The sequence below is a fragment of the Perissodus microlepis genome, chromosome 9 (assembly GCF_051167445.1).
Source record: "Perissodus microlepis isolate ML-2025 ecotype Zambia chromosome 9, ASM5116744v1, whole genome shotgun sequence".
NCBI classification, from domain to species: domain Eukaryota; kingdom Metazoa; phylum Chordata; class Actinopteri; order Cichliformes; family Cichlidae; genus Perissodus; species Perissodus microlepis.
In genome coordinates this window covers 28,599,106-28,616,486 of record NC_140469.1, presented here as the reverse complement: position 1 = coordinate 28,616,486, position 17,381 = coordinate 28,599,106, and the positions used below count along the sequence as shown (strand labels likewise).

The window sequence follows — 17,381 nt, the reverse complement described above, 5'->3', positions numbered from 1 at the left end:
AAAATCGAGTCATACTTATGGAGGTCCATAATTCTTTTCCTGTTGTTTTGGTTGACATCTCTTGATTTTCCCATTTTAAAGAAACAGGCTCTGTGTTTTGCCTTATATGCATCCACAGGTTTGCCACCAATTTACTCACATGGACTCTGCTAACCTATCAGAAGCTTCTTCAGCTCAGAATGGAATCGTCTGGAGTTTTCTTATTAACTAACAATAAACTTAGTGTATATGTACTCCTAAATTTGATGAAAGTGATAAAAACAGCTCTGTCTCTCTTTATTCTGACATTTAACTAATTCAAAAGATATTTCAATATTTATTTATCTAAAACAAAACAAGTTTACTCTAAATTGATGTTGTACAGTAACAGTAAAAAAATAAAGTGTATGTGAATATCTGGTTTCAACTGTGAATATACTGCTGTGTTTTGAAAATTTTCTTGTTTTGCATGGAAATATACTGAACAACATACAAAGCATAATATATAAAATAACGTTTACCTGAATTTTTTCTTTGAAAGACGCCCCTTATGTCCATTGGTATGTTCATCAGTACATAACTGAAACCGATTTAGAGTGCTTTGTTTAGCTGTGGAGGGTAACAACTGAAAATATGAAATAAACACACGTAAGCTAAGACTCTCTAAAAAAACAGCATTGTTGTTGTTCGGCTTTTCATTTCGCCATTTGTTGATTCACTCGAAGAACAAGTAACGTAATATGGGTCAAGTGATCAGTTTGATATCAATCTTTTGTGATACACCATCATATTTACATTATTTGTACAGTACGAGTGATTTACTTTGGTACCTGGTCAAACTTAAGCTCTCCTCTGGCTGTGTTTCTACAGCAAACTTGCAGGCAGCAGCTTCTCTCCCCTCGCTCACTTGTTTAAGTGCGGTGCTCAGTCGCCTAGTGTTTGAGCTCGGATCATAGCAAAATTAGGGGAATTTACGCACAGTCGTAAATTCCCACAGTCTGCGCTATATGCTTTGAATATTGTGTGTAGTTTTTGTTTTATACAGTTGTCAGTCAGGCATCTAACTATGGAAAAAAAAATGACATCCCAAAAGACACCTTCTGAAAAAACAACCCGGGCTTAAGCCCATAAAGCCACCTCCCCGCTCCGTCAATGCACTGCAGTTCTATTGGTACCCCATGAAACATTTCCTGCTGCACTGTCAGCCATTTCTGATGGACGTATGATCCAGATATGAATGTGTATAATCGTTCTAGCAATGAAAAGAAATTTCCTGCACCAGGCACACTTTGGACTGCATCTACTATGACAAGGTTTAAGCAGTGGGCACTACAGTGAATGTAGAAAGCATACTTGGCCACCTCCTTTATCCTAGCTTGTACACCAGAATGTGACCCACTCATCACAGATGCTCCATCATACCCTTGGCCAACAAGGTTCTGGCTGTAGTCCAGCCCATGTTTTCTTAAACAGCCAATAATCTTGCTGGTCATCCCAGCAGCATCCAGTCTGTCTGCCTCTTGAAACCCCAAGAAACTCTTGTGTATTGCACCATAATAGTAGTGTCTAACTATAAGAGAAATTTGCTCTGATTTACTGACATCTTTAGTCTCCTCTACAATGACTGCAAATTGTGCACTGTCTCTAACTATGCGCATGATCTCCTCAGCAACTATGACAGAATTTCATTCTGGGTGGTTTTACTGGTGTACAAAGCATTTGTGGCTTGTTGTTTCAGTCTCCTTTTAACCACAGGGTCATGATTTCCTACCATGTTCAACATTTCTAGGAAAATGTCCCTTTTGTTTGAGCCAGCGGATTCCCTGTGTCTACGCTGAGCAATATTTTCTGTAGCAGTCAAGATTAGAATTTCTGCTATAGTCTTAATGTACGTCTGGTTTTCAAGCACTTGTTTCTGGCGATGGTCATCCATTGCAGTCGTCAGAGTTTCATTTGTTTCACTCATTTTTTTTATTCTCTGTCCATGCAATCATTGCTGTTTTATGACTCTGAGACTTGGCATGAGAACAGAACCCACTGTCTTTAAACATTTCTTCCAATTACGGTATCTAACAACTGAAGTAAACACACTTTTGGGAGCATCAGGAGGAGAGAAATGCCGGCAAGCAAAGCAGTAACAAGATTCTCTACTCTGGGAATATTCCAACCAAGGGTGTATTTTGTACCATTCTGGGCAGAAGCTCCTCCTGCTGCATCATTGATATGTCTTAGGAAACTCAGATGTGTCTGTGTTGGGTTGTCACTTCTGGCTTTGGATATGTCTAAAATCACATACAAAAAACAAAATATTGCATGAGCTTCAACTATGTTTTGAAAAACCTATTTGCTCACATAATCTGATATGCACAAATGCAAAGTGTATGATGTCTTGAGAGTGCAGTTACATCAGCGCTCCTCCATTGTGCAACTACCTACCGGCTTCACGGTACGTTTTCTGTATTTTGTACGTGTAGAAAGCATTGTTTGTCTCAACATACGGCCTATTGTTTTGAAACTCCTCAGCAAAGGCAGATGGTCGTATGGTATATTGTTTTAACTTTTTTTGGACCACAGAAAAAGCAGTGTGAGGTAGGTAGCACCTTCATGGTGCACTTCCTTTAATTTGGCCATGTAGAAAGCATCGTTTGTTTGGAACTCATCAGCAGAGAGGCAGAAGCCTGTGCACCTGTCCCGATAACAGCCCCTCAGACGAGTTCTGGGTTCACTAGAGTTCACAGGGGCTTACCCACTGGTTTTAATTTAATCAAACACCTAGTTGTTATAATTAAACTACTTTTTATGGGTTGTGGGGATGTCTTGACATCCAGTTATGCTGTCACAGGCGTTTTCAAAGCAATTCTATGGCTCCTCATCACTAGCCGATTCATTATTTTATTTAAATATCTGAAATTTTGGAATGGTGATTAAAGTGGGACACAGAGGCTGCTAGTTTTAACGCACCAGAATTCAATTCAAGTCAATTCAGTTTTATTCATATAGCGCCAAATCACAACAACAGTCGCCTCAAGGCGCTTTATATTGTACAGTAGATCATACAATAATAGATACAGAGAAAAACCCAACAATCATATGACCCCCTATGAGCAAGCACTTTGGCGACAGTGGGAAGGAAAAACTCCCTTTTAACAAGAAGAAACCTCCAGCAGAACCAGGCTCAGGGAGGGGCGGGGCCATCTGCTGCGACCGGTTGGGGTGAGGGAAGGAAAACAGGATAAAGACATGCTGTGGAAGAGAGACAGAGATTAATAACAGATATGATTCAGTGCAGAGAGGCCTATTAATATATAGTGAGTGAGAAAGGTGACTGGAAAGGAAAACTTCATGGTGCATCATGGGAATCCCCGGCAGCCTACGTCTATTGCAGCATAACTAAGGGAGGATTCAGGGTCACTTGGTCCAGCCCTAACTATATGCTTTAGCAAAAAGGAAAGTTTTAAGCCAAATCTTAAAAGTAGAGATAGTGTCTGTCTCCCAAATCCATACTGGAAGCTGGTTCCACAGAAGAGGGGCCTGAAAACTGAAGGCTCTCCCTCCCATTTTACTTTTAAGTACTCTAGGAACAACAAGTAGGCCTGCAGAGCGAGAGCGAAGTGCTCTAATAGGGTGATTTGGTACTTATCAAGGCATTACAAGGACATATCTTGTAATGCCATCCAGAGTAAGAATCTGGTTAGATACCATATTTCTAAGATTTTCAGGGCCGAGTACAATAACCTCAGTTTTATCTGAATTAAGAAGCAGAAAGTTAGCGGCCATCCAGGTCTTTATGTCTTTAAGACATTCCTGCAGTTTAACTAATTGGTGTGTGTTACCTGGCTTCATGGAGAGATAGAGCTGGGTGTCATCTGCATAACAGTGAAAATCGTGGATGTTCCTTGTCTCATTCTGGACTGTGGTGCTGACACTCACCAGTCCCCGGCCTCCTTCCTTCCTCTTAGCGTACAGCCTCAGGGTGCTGGACTTGGGGTGAAACCCTCTATGCATCGTAAGGAGCTTTCTTGTCTTTATGTCAGTGGCTTCTATCTCCTCCTTTGGCCAGCCTATTACCCCAGCAGGGTACCTGATCACGGGCAGGGCGTAGGTGTTGATAGCCCGGATCTTGTTCTTACCGTTCAGCTGACTCCTCAGGACTTGCCTGACCCTCTGCAGGTACTTGGTGGTTGCAGCTTTCCTAGCGGCCTCTTCATTGTTCCCATTCACCTGCAGGATCCCCAGGTACTTGTAACTGTCCTCTATGTCTGCAATGTTGCCTTCTGGTAGTTTGATCCCCTCTGTTCTGACTACCTTCCCTCTCTTTGTTACCATCCGACTACACTTCTCAATGACATTGAGAAGTGTAGATTATTTCACAGGTAACTGCAGGAAAAATACTTAAAGGTAACACCTGGATGTGTTTGAGGTCAAGTTCAGAGACTGACATTACCTGACGGGATAAAAACGGCTTTTTATATCAAGTTTAGAAGCAGTTTACAGGTCTACAGGTGGTGTACCACCATATATATATATATATATATATATATATATTATATATATATATATATATATATATATATATACATATATATACACATATATAGTTAGATCAAACATCACAGTTCACAGTCATTCCGGCTCTGCCCTTGGGACGTCTCAGCTCCTCTTTTATACCCCCTCCCCACACACAGCTCTCTGCATCTTTTAGTTACAACAGGTTTCTGTCCCACGGAGTGTGGCTGGGCAGAGAGCAACTCCCACTATCTTTTCGCAGGAAGCTCCCGGCGCTGGCCCTGAGTTTCATCCTTCTGAGCAAAACAGTTAGCAGATAACATAGTGAAACATCATTACACCTAGCTAAGCAGTTCTTTACAAGGTCACGCTGACACATACTTGCTTCATCTTAAGCAGGCAAAGGTTATACAAAAATCATACAGTGAGATTCTAAACACAAAAATCTAAATGTGAGGATTAACTATAATTTTCCCATTACATCACTTTTATTATTGTTTATCATACAAAAATCACTAAAAGAGTTTGGTTTTAATTCAACACCAAGTAACATCAACAACAATGAATACTCAGAGAGGTTCATTATGTGCATCATTCCAGTGTTAGAGGTACAATTTTACACTTAGTGGTCATCCTTACTCTCACTATCATCTCTTCTTCATCTGAAATTTATATGCAAAATATTAGTAATAATAATAAGGAAAAACTTTTAAAACAACAGATTACACATGGAAATATGAAAGAGCTTTAGTTGTTCACCTGCTAAATGAGAGCTTGAACTCTTTAGTTAATCCTCTTCTGTCCACGTCCTGACCTTGTCTCGTGTCTGCCCCTCCTCTGTGAGAGACAGAAAAGAAAAACATCTCTCTGTCTAGCTTTGATTATTATTATTATCCTACTGCTAGTTCAGGACATTTTGTTCAGACTGCCTGACCCGGAGTCTGCTCTACCCATTATCATGCATATGTGTAAGCATGCTGCAAAAAACCTTCTGCACTCTACGTCATCCTGCAATATATCAATACAGACAGTAACACTGAATCAAGCTCTTAACTCTCAAAATACAGAGCGCCGACTCAGTTATGAGCACATTTGCATTGTGTATATGTTTTTTTTAAGCAGAGTGATAGATCTGTATTTTTCTTTTATCTATACAGTTTATTGTTATCATTTACTGTCCCCACATCAGTGATGCCAGTGGGGAAAACAAAACATATTGCTGTGGCTCTAGAATCTTCTTGTGATGAGCAGCAGGACCCCAAACGACACGACTCGGGACCTTGACCGCTGTCTGGGCTGTCAGCTGTGCCTGAACTGGTCCCTGCTTCCCGCTGGTTCTCTGAAGATTTCTGATCAGCACCCAGTCTCCGTCTGGAAGTTCAACCCTTTGGATCATTGCTCCTAGCAATATTCCGGCGACTGCACCTGTATCTCCTGCCACGGGTCCAGTGGCGGTGCAGCTCTGGCGGGCTGCTACGTAACAGCTTCAATGGGCAGTGGCAAAACACGGCAGATGGTTCGTGACGTGGACGACATGCTGGACGTGGATGTTGTATATTTTTACAAAATCTGTGCATAAGTTTTCAAAATACACAGTTTATATTTGCATTTCAAATTATAAAATAATTTACTGAACATGTCTGTGGTTTTTACAGTAAAAAAAATACTGCTAGGTTTTATGTTTTTTTTATATGATTTCAGATCAGTTGTGTTAGTACAACTGTTGGGTCTGTCTAGCACAGGCCCACCGCTGGAACGAGACAATTTAACTACACAGCAAAAGCACTGAACACCAAGTAGGCAAAGTTCTTCGTGTTACTCATGCATGAGGGAGACCTGCCTGGAGCCAAGTGTCGTTCCACCACTTGACCTCCGTCAGACTCTCGTCCGCTCCCCCGTAACACTGCTCTTTTATTGAGGTTACATGAATATACATAGCTTCATTAACATATGACGTCTACATACAAACAAAGAGTACCTTGCCTGTGCGTTGTGTAAGTGTAAGTGTGTGTGTGTGTGTGTGTGTGTGTGGAGTCAGAGTGTGACCCCATAAATGACTTCCCTAAACCTGCTGGTCTGTAAGTCCAGCAGTTCATCTAAACAAAAGGCACTTAGACTAAAACAGATATAGCCACGTTTATCCTACCATAAAACAATAAGAGAAGGTACGACCTCTCCCATGCTCCCAGAATGCTCTGGAATGCACACAAAGTTTGCAGACTATTAAGGATCACACATCCTATCACTACACAATCGATTATACACCTCTACCAATCTAAAACTAATTATAAAACTCTAAGCATATATAAGTAGATATTTCTAAGCATAAATGACAATCAACAATACAAAACCTAACAACAACAACTAAATTCAGACAGGTGAGGTTGAGCTACAAAGAATGATACCAAGCAAGGCAGGAAAAAACAACCTTTCTGATCTTTTAAATTGGTACACTCCTGTAAGATCACTGAGGTCTGTGGATGCTCTCAGCTGTCTCAGGATCCAGATTAAACACAGAGGAGACCGGGCCTTTGCTGTGACTGCTCTTAAATTGTGGAACAAACTGTCCCTTCACATCAGGACCTCTCCAACATTTGACACTTTCAAAACCCATCTAAAAAACCCACTTTTATTCCTTGGCTTTTAAATCAGAATGAGTTTGTACTACTTTTATCTTACTTCTTACTCAAATCTTCTAATTTTATGATTCCTTTTAACTTTTGTCATGCCTCCTTAAGTTTTTATCTCTTTTGATTATCTTAAATGTACAGCCCCTTGGTCAACAGTTGCTGTTTTCCATGTGCTATATAAATAAATTTGACTTGACTGGACTTGACTATATATTCAGGAGTGTTGAAATGCTATGGAGGAACTGCAGTATTTGCAGGAGTTAATCATGCCAGCTAACATTAAATTTCTGATTCAAACTTTTTCATTTAAACTGAGAGAACAAAGGCAAATGAGATTCTCGAGAAGACTGGCCAAAGAGCATGTTTCCCAGATATTGTTTTAGAAAGAAAGTTTCAGATAACAAATGGAGTTTCAACTGTGCAAAATGTTTATTCTGTAAACTGAATGGAGGAAAACCCGGCCAACAACAGATGGCAGACCTGCCAGAGGAAAGAGTGGTTCCAGATCTACAACCTTTCAGAAACATTTCAACAAAACGTTTCAACAAAAGTTGAATTCCAACAATGGCAGCAGCTACTTAGATGTAATATTACCCTTTCTGGGTCACAAAATACACTTTTAAGATATTTTGAGGCGTGAATGTAGTTGTGCAAACGTCAGATATCTGCTCGGTTTACAAGACATCACATGCTTGCAAAAGTGCTCCGATGTTTTCGGAGATGTCTGAAACTTTTGCGAGATCTCGCAAAAGTTTTGCGAGATCCCGAGTTAATTTTGTTCATGATCCTACACAGGTCATGAACAAAATGGGGTTTTTTTCCCATTGTGGGCTAAAGCAGTTAATTAAAAGTAGTCTAACATGAATGTAATGTGATTATTTTAATAAACCATGTAACTTGGATAGCTTTGATGAACTCTGTGGAGCCTGATCTCAAGGGTTTTAACTCTGACACTGAAACTAGAAGAGGATCTTTCTGTCTCTGCAGATTCACAGTGATGGGAGTGATTTCAGCCCTGAGTGATCACGCTGATGTTTGCACAGAGCAGACAATGAGGTGAATGTTTGGGCACATTGGTAACAGTGAAACAGTTTATTAGTAACGTGGGATTGTTTGTGTTTGGAGTATGAACTGAGATTCCTGAAGCTCTTGTCACACTGGTCACAGCTGTAGTTTCCTTCCATGTGTGTACATTCATGACGGTTACGACTACTTGATCGTGAGAAACTTTTGTCACAGTGTCTGCACTTGTACGGTTTCTCTCCTGTGTGGGCTCGTTTGTGTGTTTTAAGGTTGCCTGCAGTGATGAAGGATGACCCACACTGATCACAGATGTGCTTTTTAACCCCACTGTGAATGAGTTCATGTTGTTTTAAGTCCCTTAATCTGGTGAAGCTTCTCCCACATTCTTTGCATTTTATCATTTTATCTCCAGTGTGTCTACGTTGATGTTCTTTTAGCCCGTCTTTTCGAATGTAAGTTTTTCCACAAAGGTCACAACAAAAGTCTTTCCCACCACCACAGTAATGACAGGGTTGAGAACTGGATCCATCTGTGTCGCTCTGCTTCTAAACAAAGACACAAAGACAGTGTAAGTCAGTCCTTCAACATTTTTATCCTGAACGTCGCCTGAAATAAAGAGTCTCTGCAGACGTCCCATTACTGTTTCAGTTAACATGCTGGGCTGCAATAACTACAATACTACCACCATAATACTACAGTAATACTTATTTCATGTTACAGTAACATCTGAGTTACATTGAAGCACTACCACGCTAATATTTTCAGGGTAATTTAAAGGCTACCAACACAGTGCTAAACTACTAATGTAACACTGCAATAATACTAATTTAAATTAAAAAATTAGTGTGCATGCGCCAACCAGCGCATGTTACAGTTGCTGCAAGGCCAGCAATGTTGTGGGGATGGAGCTGGACTCCCTTGGTAGGGTCGGAGAGGTGAATGTTATCCAGGATAAAGACAATGTTGGATTCCCATGATGCATTGCATTTTTCCCTTCCAGTCACCTTTCTCACTCACTATATATTAATAGACCTCTCTGCACTGAATCATATGTGTTATTAATCTCTGATTAATCTAATTGAAATTGAATTGATAATTCCTCCCACCCACTCCATGACATGCTTGCTAGCCACAGGAGCACGTTCAATGAGAGACTGAGATTACCAAAAAGCACCGCTGAATGGCACAGAAAGTCATTCCTGCTTGTGGCAATAGTGTGTGTGTGTGTGTGTGTGTGTGTGTGTGTGTGTGTGTGTGTGTGTGTGTGTGTGTGTGTGTGTGTGTGTGTGTGTATTGTGCTATTTCTTTCTTCTTGTGTTGTCTGTTTTTGCTACTGCTTGTACTGGAGCACTGTAACCAACATAATTTCCCGTAGAATCAATAAATTCTGATTCTGACAATACTGCGTTAATGACACTGTAACTGTGCATTTAAAGCACTCAGCTAACTGGGACAACAAAAACACTACTACCCCCATGACACTGCAATTATAACATTAAATTAATATTTTTACACTAATGTCTAAAAGTACTAAAGTTAAAAACAAGCAATGATACTACTGCTACAATATTACAAAACCATTACGTAACGGTACAACTTTGTTAACCATAATAGAAGATTACTGAATGTTTGGTTTTGTACTTATTTTCATTTGTGTTTTATTTTATTCCATGTACTCCTGGCAGAGGAATCAGGCTCTGTAAACAAAAGGCCATTTATGCGGAAATAAAAACCATGTCATGATATACCAGGAAACATTAAATAACACATCAATTATCAATTTTCACCACTTTTAGTTTTTCATGATTGTGTAAACAAAAATCATAACTGAAATGAAAAGCTGAATAATCACTCAGAGCTGCTTTTCCATGCAGTAGAATTGCTAACATGCTAACACAGTTTAATGAGCAGAGTTGTTCCAAACAGTCAGGCTAAAGCGACAAGATAAAAATATAAATACATACCTCACAGTAACTGCACTTGTAGAGTTTCTTTCTGGTGTGGATCTGTTGGTGTTGCCTCAGGTAACGTGGAGCTTTAAAAGTCTTCTCACACAGGTCACATTTATAAGGTCTCTCCTCAGTGTGGGTAAACATGTGGCGTTGTAACTGTGGGCCTGTTGTAAACTGTTTATCACACTGATCACAGCAGTGCACATCATGTCTGGTGTGATTGCGTAGGTGTAAATTTCTGCTCTCAATCCGGCTGAAAGTTTTTCCACAGATGTCACAGCTGTATGCTTTAATTCCAGAGTGGGTAACTAGATGCTGCTACTGTGAGTAAAAGCTCTGCCACACTGATCACAGCTGTACGCTTTAACTCCACTGTGGATGAGTTGGTGTGTTTTCAGGGAACGCTTCCAGGAAAAAGACTTTCCACACAAGTCACAGCTGAACGGTTTTTCTCCAGTGTGGATGACCTGATGACGTTTTAGTGTAGACTTCTCAGTAAAATCCTTCCCACACTCATCACAGGTGTATTTTTTCTCTCTCTTTCTTCTGTGAGGTTTGTCGGTCTCCTGAGAGCGCTGACTTCTCACTCCATGTTGGTCCTGCAGTGACAGAGATACAAACAGAGGCAGTGAGTGAAATGCAGTCGTGGAACAAACTCAACCTTCAAACTCCCTCCATTAACACTAGTTTTAAACCTGAAGGTGGAGTGTGGCACCGAACACCTTAAAGGTCTCTTATCCCCACCTGCTGGTAGTTCTAACACATTACATCCAACCTGGTGTTAAAAATAATTCATGACTGTTTAAACACTAAAATCATTTTTTCCTTATTTTCCTTACTTTTACTCCCCACATTACAAAAAAAAAAAAAAAATCTGTATTTTTTACATTTACAAAACAGATTTTTTACTTTTGGTTTGAGGAATTTGAGGGGAGTTATTTCATCACTAAGGGCATCAAACATCAAACTGATTTGAGCCTGAAAAAAAAAAACACATGAAAGACAATCCTGATCGTGTAATAATCACCAGGGTTTGAAAAATAAAAAGAGATGAAAGAGGCAAAACTGTGAGTCATAGTCAGGAGTTAAAGTGAGACGTTGTTCTTCTTTCTTTTTTGCACAGCACCTGAACAAACAGGTAATTTCAAATGCAGCGTTTCTATCAACAAACATCAGCAAACACACAAACTGTTTGTGTGCAGTTTGTCTCACAGTGTGTTGCTGGCTAAAGGTCCAGCTGCTGTACATCACAGGGAGAGAAAAGAAAGAGAGCTAACTTCACTCAGAGATGGAGAAAGATAAGACACACAGGACAGGAGAGGAAGAAGAGAGGTTAGATTTAAAGGGAAGGACTGCTCAGTGGGATTTGATCAACTGGAGATTAAAGCTTACATGTAAGTCCTCATGTGTGGAAATCAGATATTGGGTCTGTACATGTGACATTATGTTTTTTCATAAACTGAAAGATGCTGCAAAACAATCTGAGGCAGATTAACTGTGTTATTTAAAGACTGCATGAAGATCCTCTGCAGGTTAGTGCAGGATAAACAGGTTAGTTTGCTGAACTGTGATGGATTTAAAGTAAAGAACAGTGTGTGACTGGTGCACAGTGACTGTGGTGCTCATGTCAGAGTTAGATAAGATAAGATGACCTTTATTAGTCCCACAGGTGGGAAATTTGTTTCGTTACAGCAAAAGTGCAAAGTTATGTAGCAGAAATTAGAAAACACTGGAATGCAATAACATAAAATAAAATACAATAGAATAAAATAGAATAATAGAATAGAATACAAATGCTATATACAACTGAATAAGAAAATACAAAAGTACAACTTCGTCAGAAAAAGAATTGCACATATAGCAGTCTTATTGCACATGTGTGGGTTTGATCAGCTGCAAAAGTCTTTCTTGTGGAGTCTGACAGCAGTGGGGAGGAAAGACCTGCGAAATCTCTCCGTCCCACATCGTAGGTGCCGCAGCCACTGAAGGAGCTGCTCAGTGCTGTCAGAGTCTCCTGCATGGGATGGGAGATGTTGTCCAACAGGGATGACAGCTTAGCCACCATTCTCCTGTCACTCACCACCTCTACTGGGTCCAGAGGACATCCTAGAACAGAGCTCTGCCCTTTCCTGTAGAGGGCGTCTGAATTATGAGACCTGTCCAGTTTATTGTTCAGATGAACACCAAGGTACCCGTAGGTTGCCATTTAAAAAGCTACACAATGCCATTTAGAAAGCTAGAATGCTTCTGTTTGCTATCTAGGTAACCTACGCATATGACTACGTGCATGACATTGATAAGGGGAACAAGCAGCCTTGAGAAGAACAGATTCTACCAACAACAATCTGGGAGAGCTGCACTCCCATCATATAATCACACACAATGTATAATCACGCTTGCACAGCACAATCACTTTGTAACCAGTTATAGTAGTTTCTCATAGGTAATACAGCAACAAGCTTTATGAATATTCATGTGTGTAACCAATAAAAACAACCTGCAGGGGGAAAGCAAGTTGAAGTGGGCTGGAGACAACTGCTTCCCCCTCACGAGTGAAAACTTTAGCTCTGTGTGACCTCGTTCCTGAGTGAGTTTCTGTTTATCCAGCAGTATCAGGGGTAAAACTCTGACAAAAACTGTTATGTCCATTTGATTATTAATAATTTTGATGAATAAACCTTCCTTATTTTAACATGTGCTGTGGTCTCTAAAAAACAACATAATATGCAACACAGTCATATAACAGGTTGGGAGTATGAGAGTTTGAGACGTGACTGATTATTTGGTGAAACTGTGATATTTTCCTCACCTTCTGTGTTGAGCTCATTGTTTCCTCTGTAGTGACTCAGCTGAGTCCAGATGGCTGAAAATGTTCCTCTGCTGCTCCGTCAGACTCTTCTCCTCCTGCTGATCAGCTGGGACACAAAACAGATCTTTGTTAGGCTCCACACTGCACTGAAGAGTCAAAGTGTCTCATATGTTCATCTGACAACACAAAGTACAAATTTCACTCTGATTGCTTGTAGAAATCTTGTGAGACGTGTTGTGCTGCAAAGTGAGGAAACTCTCTCACTCACTTATACTTCAGGAGGAACTTTGTGACATTGGCTCTAATATTCTAAGCAGCCCTTTACTATGACAGGGCCAGAAAGTCCTATTTGAAGGTTTGGGAGAAGGACCATGTTAAAGGTGGATTGGGGTTTATACACTTTGTTATGATACAGGTAAGGCTGTAAGAGCCTGAGAAGGTGTCCTGAATGAACCTCTAAAACCAGTTTTCAGCTAACGACTCTGCTTCAGTCTGGAAAACAGCAACTACAAGTTTAAAGACTCCATCAACAATTCACACCCAGCAACAGCCTGAACAGCTCCTCCTGTGGTTTCCACAAACAGGGACAGACCTGTTACTCCCCCACCCCACACTTTCAACTCCTTCAGTCCCACCACTTCCACTATTCCCCAACAACCACTGATTAAAGCTCATTGATCAAATGCTGTGATTGCAGCGACTCACTCACTGTGAACGGTAATCATGGCCATTGATTAATGAGCTTTGATCAGTGGTTTCAGTGCTTTCCTTCCTGCTTTGACTGCAGCTGTGTTTGACACAGGAAGACATTTTTACATTCTTCACGATTATACTTTATTCTTTTTTTGGGGGAAGTGCAGCTTTAAACCTTCACATGATTCAAGTCAACCCAACAAATCAATCTGGACAATCACAAGTGGGAAAAACTTCTGTAGATAAAATAAAATAAAACCCAACATTCAATCCACAACATGATTAAAAACATGATTCTCCCAAATCACCAAGAGCTGCACATTAACCACTGTGAGATTATTATTCTATCATATGTTATCCTATGCCTCTAATCGAAATGAGTGAATCATTATACTAATGTAAGCCGCATCATACTTGTTATTATAGAGAGTATAATTAGTATGTAGCTGTAGTTCTAGTTTGCATTATACTGCTGAATTAAAAAGAATGTGAGAATCACTAGATTTATCAGATAGGTTTGTATTATCCTATACTGTTGATTTACTGTGAATGAGTTACACTGTCTCATGGCATTTCATACTGCTGAGTTAAGAAGAGAATACTGTGCAGAGAGCACAAAGCACATTTCACAGGAGCTTCACCCCTTGTTGGAAGCAGATAAACAGGGAGCCGAGGTCATAACTCACTGAGAGAGAGAAAGAATGTAAATGTTTAGGCTTTTACGACTAGGTGGGGGCCACTAGAGGCTATAAGAGCTTGAGTAACCCTCCACCAGTTGGAGATTTGCTGTGACCCTCTGCATGCATGTCTCCCCATCCGGATGGTTTGTGCTCAAAGGTGTTGAATTGTATGTAATAAAGTAATTGTTGATTGAGCATTTATACACCGAGTATTGTCCTTCCTTCAGCCCAAAGATCGAAAGAATTGGGAGAAATGAACACCACCACAATATATTTTTATTCTCTGTGCTTTCAAATATGAACACTGTTTACTTTCATCTCTGTTTCATTAGTTTTTGTTAACATCTTCCTGTGCATCACTTTACAGCAGCCAGACTCATTAAAATGAGACTTTGTAGGAGTTCACTTCCTCTCATGTGTTCATCCACAGCAGCTGGACAATAAAGTTTATTGTGACCCTGATACTGCAGCAGATCGCTCTCATCCATTTCCTGTTATCACTTCAAATAGAAATGAGGCTGTAGAGGTTTGGTGCAGGCAGAAAAACAGCTGCAGGGACAATGAAAAGACTTTTCTGCTCCAACTTCTCCCAGCATGCTGAGCTAATGATTAGTTGGTGTTTTTCTCCAAACACTCTCTCACTCTTCTCTCAACATGTTCACAATAAACTGTGAACAGACACCGAGGAGAGCAGCAGAAGACCTCATTCAGGAGCTAAACTCAACATGAACTGAACTCACAGTAAAGTTAGCTCGGTGCTTACCTTTAGATGAGCCCACAAACCGAGAGAAACTCCGTGATGAAGCTGGGACTCTTTCCAAACACAGGAAACAGATCAGGGAGCAGAGACCCACGTGGTTCACGCTGATCTCAGCTACGATCCAGGAGACAAGGGTGGAAAGATCGATGCAGATATCGATCCAAACGTTGATACTACTTTATTCGCTTTGAATGAAAATCCAGCTTCGTTTGCGCAAACACCTCTCTTGAAGGGTCCACACTTTGCTCCGCCCCTTCTTCTTTCTTTCTTTCTTTCTTACAGTTATATTGGCGGTTGGCAAACAACAAAATGGTGCATTACCGCCACCACCTGCTCAAATCCTCACAAACAATTTACTCTCTTTTAAAAACCAGAATAAGGCCTGATAACTTTCACATCTTGAATCCTTTTGCAGTAAGGAATGTTTTAACACTCTGGGCTCTATCATTCTATCATGCTTTCATTCTAAACTCAACACATGAAAATTTCTAGTAGCGGCATTTGATGGCTTACCACACTCCAATGGACCAAAATAATGAAACAATTTTGATATAGGTTTGATCTTAAGGATCTAATTTTTTGTGTTTGTGCATGACATTGCGGCACATGTTTTTGAAAGATAGACTGGAATAAATAATGATGCATCAAATATTACATAGGCTGCAGTGAATTTCTGTTGGTGCAGGGTATTGAGCTTTGAGGATCCCAGTCAAACCTAGCTTTGAAGCACATGCTAAAAGCACTTCTACTTGTGTATTTTTCAAAAAAGGAGACCATACCCAAAATATTAACTCTCAAAAAACAACAATCACAGGACATTTTACAGAGTTCAAATGTGCAGCTGCAGCGCAAATGACAACAAACACTTTTTGTAAGCCTAACAGCTTCCAGATCATTTATTCTGGCAATACAGCAAGAAGGTCATCACTGCTTCAAGCACTGCCTATATGATCTGGTCAGAGAGCAAGGACAGCAAGAAGTCCTCTGCCCTTGAAGAAAAGACATCTGCCCAAGATGAAGAAACTTCCTCTCCAGAAGATGAGGGGAGAATCTGCAAAGAGGCTGACTGCATCATTCACCACTGATGATGAGTACTAGCCAGTGCCTGAATCCTCTTCTTTGGGGGAGGATTGGGGTTGGGGGGCATGGAGGTGGAGGCCGAGCAGCTGATGGAAAAGAACATAGGAGCATTTTCTGAGACCGAGGAGCCGGTGACTGAGTGGATCACCTGAGATCTACTTTTGAACTTTTTATAATAAAGGAGATTTAGCTGCTGTGCACCCTCACAAACCTGCACAGGAGGCGAAGGTGTGAGGATTGGAGGATTATAGATGAAGTGGAGACTACACCAGAAGAAAGCAATACATAGCATGTTGGATGACAACACTGGAAGTTCTCAGGAAGTAACAAATGGCATAGGGTTCAGACTCCAACTGACGGAGGAGCTCTGAGGACAATGTCTTTACTTCGGTCACCTTGGAAGAAGAACTCTTTAGATGAAAACTGGCACAGGGGAAACAACCCAGAGCTTCCTCCCCAGCTCCTCCAGTTGCAACAGAGGAAGATTTTGTTGTCTGTCTTTGGCTTCACCGAAACTGCCACGGCGATATCCCACATGCCAAAGCAACGGAGGAATGTGCTTCTTTTGACAGCAGCACACAAGGAACCAGTCAGTGATGGGGAATAAAGGATGCGTGAAAGCAAGAAGCAATCCTGGACTACAATAGGCACAAATACAGATTGGATAACTTAGAGAGGATGTTGGCACCTCGAGTTGTAGAAGGAAAACTAACTGATGGCTCTTTTCTCCAATCTCCTGGATGTCTTGGGATACGATGCCTTTGTCCAGCCGGAAACAACTTCACTGAAGCGGGGGAGTCCTCTACAACCTACAAATGAAGAGTGATCCTAGGAGAGCTGGGACACATGCTGGTGAGCTCAACAACTGCAAGACAACATTGTCCCTGATTCTCAGCCACTTCTGCCATTGATCTCAAGATACAGTAGTCTGAACCAGAGTGTGACCCACACCCCACCAACGAAATGAGAAGAAGGTGCAAAAGGCGCACCTCCAGGATTGGAACAGCAGCCCCTTGCACCAGGTGTAGAAAGTGTGCCTACAAAAACCACTCTACTGTGGTTAGTACATCATGCTGCTAATGAGCATACACACAGAAGCACACACTGGAATATAAATTTTGATCATTTTAGTGGTCATTTCAATGGTTATTTGGTCATTTAATTGCCTTTCTGGCCACTAACACACCATGTGTGATTTTCTTTTTGGGTATTCATCTCCCCCGCAAAAAATAAAATAAAGTAAAGATAAATCATTGTTACTGGTACTGG

General features: G+C 40.8%; 1 protein-coding gene and 1 pseudogene across 2 annotated transcripts in view; both read right to left on the bottom strand.

Moving 5' to 3' along the window:
• Positions 1–1,180: 1,180 nt before the first annotated feature.
• On the bottom strand, positions 1,181–1,912 carry LOC146380707 (52 kDa repressor of the inhibitor of the protein kinase-like; annotated as a pseudogene).
• Positions 1,913–6,221: 4,309 nt separating this feature from the next.
• LOC146380705 (uncharacterized) overlaps positions 6,222–17,381 on the bottom strand; it is a 30,493-nt gene continuing 19,333 nt past the window's right edge. The window contains exons 1-4 of one of the 2 annotated variants that reach the window (XR_014801363.1): positions 15,036–15,277; positions 12,900–13,005; positions 10,103–10,689; positions 6,222–8,683 (exon numbers count right to left, since the gene is read on the bottom strand). The gene's annotated coding sequence lies outside the window, so the exon portion shown is untranslated. Of the gene's footprint in view, positions 8,684–10,102; positions 10,690–12,899; positions 13,006–15,035; positions 15,278–17,381 lie in introns of those variants that run through there. The other variant, XR_014801364.1, reaches the window with a different exon arrangement.